At 33.5% G+C, this 9318-nt stretch overlaps 1 non-coding gene across 1 annotated transcript; it reads right to left on the bottom strand.

Moving 5' to 3' along the window:
• Window positions 1-4249: 4249 nt before the first annotated feature.
• LOC141669168 (small nucleolar RNA R71) lies at window positions 4250-4356 on the bottom strand. Its single transcript, XR_012553458.1, has one exon. It is a non-coding gene; the product is annotated as a small nucleolar RNA R71 (small nucleolar RNA).
• Between the last annotated feature and the right edge of the window lie 4962 nt (window positions 4357-9318).

Raw genomic sequence — 9318 nt, 5'->3', positions numbered from 1 at the left:
AGTTCATGCTATTGCATTCTGTGTAAAACCAGTGGTTACTGTTCTATAAATTAATCACTAGATACCTTATTTCAGTTGTAACAAATAGATCTAAAATCTTGTAACTCTCAAGAGAGAAGCTGAGTTTTTTATCAACAAAGAACCCAAATTTTTTTAGCAAAACACTAGCTTGATTTTAATATAAAATTAAGTGAGTTTTGAAAGATAAGTGTGTTCATGTGCATGTTTTAATTACTCAGTTAAATCATATTATCTCTACATATAGATTACTTTGTTCACCATTATTAAAAGTTCAAAAAGCCATTAAAATTGTTTAAAACACATTCATCCCCTCCCCTTTGTGTTGTATTCATTACCCAACAAATCTCGATTTTCTCCACGATTCCAATTCTGATCAGATCCTTATTTAAAATTTTTGACCCCTTGGAAAACACAAAACGCGAAAGTTGAAGAGAACGAAGAGACCTTTCCGAAAAGTGCAAATTCAACGAATTCTGACTTATGATGAATTTTCTACGAATTTTACAAGACTGTTGATTTTGGTGTATAAAAGACCTACGGAGTTTAATGATAAAAATGAGTAATACGAATAGGGTGTATTTATAACAATACAAAACCCTAAACCTTAGCCTACATGTTATCCATATTAGAATATGATCCAAATTTTAATCCCATTACTCTAATTCAATTTTAAATCATACTCCTTATCTAGTTTTAATACTTTTTTCATTTATTCTATTACTAATCGAATTCTAAAAATTTCGGGATATTACAATATACTTTCAACAACCTAATTATATACACTTTCAACATCCATATTCAGATATGGGCAGGGCCATGGGGTAAACATTGAAAAAAGCTAGGAGTAAAATGTTTAACACTTTAGCATAATATGTGAACTGGTACAAATGGTTTAAATGCTCACAAATCAACATGTAACCAACAATAAAAAAATAGGCGACACAATTTCATTTAACAAAATTGGGTTGTCAAACACAAGCTTCCTCAAACTAACACAGAGCAGAGCAATTTTTATACCAAATTGGGTAGCAAAGCAGTTAGAAGATGGAAATATGCCTAGAAATCTATACGAAACCAATTTTATACCAAATTAGGTACTAAGTTCAAAGTGAGCAAAGCATCTCCAAAAATGGCATACATATATATATGAAACCAAGTCACAATTTTCACACTAACCAATACTAAAAAGAAATTATAGAAACTTGTATGAAAATGTAGAAAAGGTAAACAACTGAAATAACTTCCGAACAAAGTTTCAAAATATAATTAAAATTTCAAAATTAATTAGATTACATGTTCTATAATAAGCTAAACCTGCATTAACAAAGATAAAAAGAGGTTTAAGGACAGTAAGAGATTCAGGGGAAAAAACTTAAATAATCTACAAAAAATGCGTTCAAAAACACAATTAATATTTCAAAAGAAATTAGGTTACATGTTATTTAATAAGTTTAACCTGCAACAACAAAGAAAAAAGAGTTTAACAGTCATAGATTTAGACATAAACTTGTAAAGTAAAAGCTAACACATCATAAATTAAGAATAACAGTATTACAAATCGGATCCGTAATGTCAATAAAAAACAAAAGCTTGTAGAGTTGTAGAGATACAACTTTAAATGTGAAAGATAAAGTGGGGGAAGTGAATCTCAAAAAAGGTTTGTAGATATATTCAAATTTTAAATTCGAATTTCGAATTGTGAAGGAGTGTTTCACAATGACCTGTTATTCTACTTTTTCAGTGTATAGGCAGATGTGGTGCACACGTGATTTGAGATGAAAAGTAATGATTCGGAAAGCAGTAGAAGTTTAAATTAAAGGGATGTAGAAGTTGTAAAATATATCAGAAAATGGCATTTGGGAGTTAAGTATGCAGTGATTCTTGTATGTGAAAGTAATGACATTTGATGTAAATATAGATGAAGGTTGAGGGTATGGGGTGTAAAAAAGCTTGTTTTGGAATCAGGATTTATTATATAGATAGGTTCATAGAACTAAAATGACCATCGTGATTGTGCTGCGACAAAGCCTTAGTCAGTAGGTCTGCAACACTATCATTAATATGCACTTTACATATATATATATATATATCTTTGATCATTACTCTCATTAATAAGGTGATATCGCCTAAGCACATGCCCAAACAGTTTCCTTGGCTATTTTGAAAGCAACAATATATTCAGCTTTCATTATAGAATCATCAATGTTCTTACTATGAACTATTCCAGCTAACATCACTTATATTTTGACAAAATACAAATCATACATAGACACATAATCATCCTTATATGTCCAAAAATTAGGTTCAGAAACTAGCATCAGTGTAACCCTTTATAACCAGTTCACTAACTTCTTCATACACCAAAAAATAAATCTTTAGTCCTCTTTTACTACTTAATTATATTCATGACAACTATCCAGTGACCCTCACCTATATTAGAGTTGTATCTTCTTGATAAGTGGATTTTATATCTACTTGAAACGCTTCATTACAGGCTTAAGTTGGTGTTTTGGACTCAAGTTATTGGTATGTGTTTTTGTGTTTGTGCATTACAGGCATTAGTTGGATGAATAAATAAGCTTTTCAAGGAAATATGCTGAAAGGAGGTCATAATCTGAAGTCAAGACCATTCTCAGGTTGAAGAGCATCTCGATAGCTTCGCATGGACTATTGGATCGCCAAATTCTGACAAACGGAGCTCAAAATACAGCAAAAACAAGAATTACAGAAGTTCAAGTCCAGGAGGCCCGCGCGGCCGCTCCAAATCCTGCGCGCCCACGCAAGGAAGAAGACAACCCCCGCACCCGTGCCAAGTACCGCGTGCCTGCACCAGAGTGCTGAGCCAGAATCCTGATTTGACTTGAATTCGATGATTTTGAGAGCCCAGGTTGTCCAGAAGCCTATATAAAACAAAAATAAGCCGTTTTTAATAACAAGGAGACTAGGGAGAGCAATACGAAGACCTAGAGGGCACAAGACGGCTACTGAGAAGAAGACTTTTATATTCTTCATTATAGTTGTACTTCAGATGCTTGTTTTCGATTTATCTTTGAACCCTAGTACTCTTATATTATTTATTATCATGTTTTCATTGAAACCCATGGTGACGATGAGTTCGATTATGAACTAATCATTGTCATGGGGTTCTAACGGATTTATTTATGGATTTCAATAGTTAATTATTTTATAATCCTTTGTGTGTAGTGATTTATGATTTCCTAATTTGGTTATACTTATTCGTCTTTGATGCGTAGCTAACATCTAAGATTGTTTGTTAATCTCTATTGAAGCGAAAGTGAATATAGAGATTTAGAACTTGCCATGCTAGCATAGGTTTATGTATAAATTGACATGCATAATTCATGTATAATTTTAACCATCTTATTCACCCTATATAATCACGATAGATAACTTGCTCTTAAACCATTATGTTTTCAATCTTTAAAGATATATAGGGACTAAGCATAATTGGTGTCTATTCAACTTCTATCTTAATTGTGGATGTTTGATAGTAGGGAACGAACTTACGTGTATCTTATACTACTTTTGATCACGTGCGCCTGCATTTATTTTCGCGTGTGTTTTTGTGCGAACAAGTTTTTGGCGCCGCTGCCGGGGATTCGGTGTTAAATTTAGTTTATGTGCTTGACATCAGTGGTCTTTAAAGTTCACTGACTCAGATATTTTTCTTACTTGTTTACTTGGTTTGTGTTTCAGGTACTCTAGAGAGCGTGTAGCGAACGCGTTCTCAATCTCGTAAAGAAACACTGGAAGAAGTTGAAGTAGTTGAAGAAGTTTTTGAAGAAGTTGAGAAATTTGAAGAAGAAATTGTTATTGTAATAGGAGAACTAGTAGCAAATCCGAAAGCTTTGATGGATTATTCTCAACCGAAGATCAATGACATATAGTCTAACATTTTTAGACCATCCATCGTGGCTAATACCTTTGAAATCAAGTCCAACACGATTCAGATGGTGCAAGACTCAGTCCAGTTTGGGGGTCCTCCAACAGAAAAGCCCAACATCCACATTAGAGATTTCATCGAGATCTGTGACACTTTCAAGTTCAATAATGTTTCTGAAGAAGCTACGAAGCTTAGGCTTTTCCCATTCTATCTGAGGAATAAAGCTAAGTGTTGGTTGCATTCTCTACAACTAGGTTCTATCACCACTTGGAAGGATCTTGCTCAGAAGTTTCTACTAAATTCTTCCCTATGGCGAAGACAGCTGCAATCAGGAACGCTCTTACTCAATTTGCGCAGCAATCGGGAGAATCTTTATGTGAAGCTTGAGAGCGCTACAAGGAGATGCTTAGGAAGTGTCTGCATCATGGAATTCCTGATTGGATGATCATCAATTGCTTTTATAATGGTTTGGGAGCACAGTCCAGACTTATGCTCGATGCAGTATCAGGTGGAGTTTTATGGGCTAAGAGTTATGATGAAGCCTATGAGCTAATTGAATTGATGGCTACTAATTAATATCAGAACCCAACTCAGAGACTACCTCAAGGCAAGATAGCAGGAATTATGAAGGTGGATACAGCTACTGCTATAGCTGCTCAGCTAAAGGCATTAACGATGAAGGTGGATTTTTTGGCTAATTATAGAGTTAATCAGATCATTAGTGTCTGTGAGCTTTGTGCTGGTGCGCACGAGACGGAGCAGTGTGCTATATCTAGTGAATCAACTCAGTATGTGAGCAACTTTCAGAGGTCGCAGCAACCAGTTTCTGCCACTTATCATCCTAACAACCGCAATCATCCTAACTTTAGCTGGAGCAACAACCAGAATGTGGTACAATGGCCTTATCAGCAGTTTGGAGCAAAGCAATTCAATCCTCCTGGTTTTCAACAACAATATGCACCAAGACAACAACTCCAACTTTAACAGCAAGCGCATGTAAGTGCCAGTCAATTTACTAATGAAAAATCTGAATTGGAGGAGTTGAGGCTTATGTGCAAAAGCCAAGCAGTTTCTATCAAGACTCTAGAGAATCAAATAGGGGAAATTGCCAATGCTTTGTTGAACCGTCAATCAGGAACTCTTCTGAGTGATATAGAAGCTAATCCGGGAAAGAGGAAAGTCAAGGAGCAATTGAAGGAAATCACATTGAGGTCTGGAAAGGTCATGAGCCCCCAGTTTCAGGAAGATGAAGATTCTGAAGACTCTGTTCAGAATGCAGGTGCATCTGAACCTTTGCCAATTTCAGAAAATGAGATTGTACACTACGCCATAGATTGGATTATGCAACCCTTCACAGTGGGGTTGCAAAGAAAAGTGTAATAGTAGCCTTCAAAACCAATGTCTACCGCAACCCCTTTTTTGATGTTGCGGTAGAGTCAAAATATGTTACCAAAATGATATATATAATTAAAGATGATTTTTCTGAATTTAAATAATTAGTAATTTTTTACATAGAAATGAAATAGAAATTGAAATATATATTTTATTTATTTTTAGAAGTTGATAATATTAGTGTAGTGATTTAAAATATTATAATGATAAATTGAACGCTTTATAAAACTTAACAAGTCACTAGTGGATTTATTTACAATATTTAAAGTAATTAATTAATTGTAATGAATAGGATGTGTTTAATTTAATAAAATTTATAAAATTAAAAATATAAATATATTGGCAATGACCAGGCTGCTAAAATAGTTGGGTTGGGCCATTAAACTTTGACCCGCTAAGTTTTTCAGCAAGCGGGAAGTGAAAATTTCAGATAAAAAAATAAGGAGGAAATCAATTTGGGTAAATTACCGTCTACTCTACTATCCCTAACTTTCACTCTCTCTCTCACTTATCTTTTAAATTGGGGGAAAGCAATTAGTTCAATGAGTAAGGGATCGGGTTGGTCTCGAGCAACAAAATCGAGTCACAGATTCAAGGATTTTAACGGTTGAAGCGACAAATCTCAAGATTTTCAATTAGGATTCGATTAGGGTTCAAGCTCCGTACCAATTACAACTTATGCTTGTGTTCGATTATGAGGTATAAGCTTTTTTCCCTCTTTGTTGATGTTGTGTGTATAGTATTTATATACTGTGATTTGTTTTCTTTGTCTCACTCATCGGCTCTCTCTCTCTCCCTGTCTCTCTCACTCTCACTCCCTCTCTCTTCTCTCTCGCCTCTCTTTCTCCTCCCTCCCTCTCTCTCACTCTATCTCTCTGTCTCCCTCTCAATCTATTTCTCTATTAGATAAAGGATGTAAGACTTTACTAGTTTTACACCACATGTTTAACTAATTGATTCAACTTTAAAATATTCCAATATTTTATACTTCTATTGCATTTGAGAGTCCTAATCTCACTATTATCTCAGTGTCAATTTCAAGAGATATGTGTTTTTGTACTTGTAAGAATTCTGGTGAATTCAGTTGAGAAAGTTGTCAGCAACTAAAGGTATTTTTCATCCTTCTTTATCCAATCCAATAAAAATTATATGTTCTTTAACTGTCATACGTAAATTTGGGTTTTTATGATGTTGAAATTATAGTAATTTGAATCAAAATTTAATATTTTTGTATGTGAAATTTGGTTTTTGAGAGGCAAATATTGTTTTAGTAATATAAATATCAGGGTTATAGCAAACTCCATCCCTAATTTAAAGATACTTGAGCAGCTACTGAGTTGCCATGTACTGTGAATTTAAAGATACTTGACATTAATTAGCTAAAAATTATTGTTGACATTGGTCATGTTATAGTTACTAGATAGTTTGCAATCATTTTAACAAGTTATATATTGGTCATCTACTGTGAATTTAAAGATACTTGACATTAATTAGCTAAAAATGATTGATGACATTGGTCATGTTATAATTACTAGATAGTTTGCAATCATTTTAACAAGTTATATATAGGTCATGTTTGTGTAGTTTCTTTCTTAATTACTATTACACAGATAAATGTCTTTGCTCCCTCTCTACACCTGCTTTTCTTTAACGATAACTAAATGCATATACACTTCTGTGCAGAGAGGCTTTTAACCGCACTAATATGTGAATATTTGGAATGGATACAACTCAGTCTCAAATTGGTGTACTTCTATCTTAAGTCTACATATCAGGTTATCTTTTTTAGCAAAGCTCTGTTTTTTTAATAAATGAGCTTTAATAAATAAGCTTGTTAGTGTTATTTAGCTATAAGAACTAGATATGATAAATTATTCAAATAATGGGAGCCAGGATTTGTGAATAAATTAATATGCCTAATCTAAAACATTGACCTTTTTTATTATATTTTTATGATTTTTTTATTAATCTTATTAGTTTATGATTTATTGATCAATTAAAAAGCTCTTTAAAAAATGACTAGTAAAGGTGTAAATTTATGCAACTTAGGCAAATGTATGATTAATATTATCTAAGGCTGTATTAAATTTAGAATGTTAACAAACTCCTTTTTTCTAATGTTAATTTCATTTTAGTCAAGATTTGAAATATCTAGTTTAAGAAGTATTTGATCTAAATAATGTAATTAGTACTAATTAGTGTACTAATTATAATTCTAATATTTTCTATTTGACCTTGCTGGCATCATGTCAGTGAATTGTGCAGATCCTGAAATTAGCACCTGACTACATAAATTGATGTTTCATCATCCCTATCTCAAACTTTTGAAAGTAATTTATATGTATTGCATTTGACACTATCTACCATGGGAAGGGAAGTTAGAGATTATTTCCATTTTTTAAGCAACATACTTTTCATTTACATGCAGGCTCCAAATTATCCAGATCCTGGACGCAGTTGGGCAATCGTGGACAAATACAAGGTGACTTTATTCTATACTACCCTGACATTGGTGCTGTCTCTCATGCGCGACGGAGATGAGGTTAAAAGGCTTTCTAGTGATTACTTTGTGTAAATTACAACTTCAAATACAGATGCTTGTTGCTAATTTAACAGCTTACACGAATAAGTTTGCAGCCTGTTGTTCATTGTCCAAAGTTCTTATTTGGCATAAGTAATTAGCTTATTTATGAGTATCCATGTGCACAAAGATGTTTTGGCTTTGTTGTAGAGTTGGGTATGCATTGCATATTAGGTTTATATTCTAGATGGTTTCTAATTCCTTATTTAATTTGTAACATGTACAGTGGACACCGTATTGGCACTGTAGAAGTTGAATCTGGTATTTAAACTATGAATCAAACTATTGATCCAGGGGATTTAACTTATGATTTTAGATCAGCTATATGTATATATGTTTCTGTTTTGTATAGTGAAAGATTATGCAAAGCACTAAACCCTTATGTAAAACCTTTTTCTTAAACTCTTATAAACTTAGCATTTCTTTAGCTTATGTTATAATAGTATTGAGTAGAATGTGATGAATTTTGATTGCAGGTATGCGCTAGACGTGAATGTTGAGAGAGCAAAAGATGTTATTGTCCACAAGATGCTATTGAATGTGGCGCATGACCCTACTACTACAATTGATAGTTCAAGATTATTTATTTTTGTAAATTCAGTTTGTATTATATTATTTGGAATTTATGAGATGAACATGTAATGTGGGATGGTAGTATGGTGATGGTGAAGGTAGTTGTGTTTATTTGTGATAACTGATGTTATGGTTGGTGGATTGGTTGATTGTGTTGGTTTTAAGACTATGGTATTATTTATGGGCATGCCAATTTACAAACAGTTTCTTGCATTTTTTTTGTAAAAGCGTTGTAATAGGTCTTTATAGTGTTGCTAATAATCAGTGTAAAATGTTGCAAAAAACATAAAAAAATGTTGCAAAAAATATAAAAAATGTTAGAAAAGGGTTACATCAATACCCCACATATGGGGCCCACAAATATTGTACTGATATCTCAAACCCTGCTGTAAAACTTTTTAAGACCTATTGCAACCCCATTGGTGTTGCAATAGCACGTTTCTGTAATGGATAACCAAGGGTTGCAATAGGGTGTCACCGGGGTTGCAAAAAACTCTATTGCAACGCCTAAAATTGCAACCCCGAAAAAGAGTCACCATAGCCTTTTTTTGGCCTTTAGCAACGCTTTTTTGGCCTTTAGTTACGGTTTCTTGGGGTTGCAGAATCCAATCTATGGCGTAGTGGTAGCTGAAAAAGTTGTGCAGAAGGATGCCGAGGTGGAACCGAAGAAGAAATCTGTTGAAAGCAATCCTTCTAAGGGTAATACAGGGGATAAACAGGTCTACCCACCTCCACCTTATCCTAAAAGGCTTTAGAAGTAGAAGTTTAATAATCAGTTTATTAAGTTTTTGGAGGTTTTCAAGAAGTTGCACATTAACATACTTTTTGCTGAAGCACTAGAACAAAT

The sequence above is a fragment of the Apium graveolens genome, chromosome 6 (genome assembly GCF_009905375.1).
Source record: "Apium graveolens cultivar Ventura chromosome 6, ASM990537v1, whole genome shotgun sequence".
Taxonomy (NCBI): domain Eukaryota; kingdom Viridiplantae; phylum Streptophyta; class Magnoliopsida; order Apiales; family Apiaceae; genus Apium; species Apium graveolens.
Note: the sequence above shows the minus strand (reverse complement) of the source record. Positions and strands in the feature narration are given on the sequence as shown.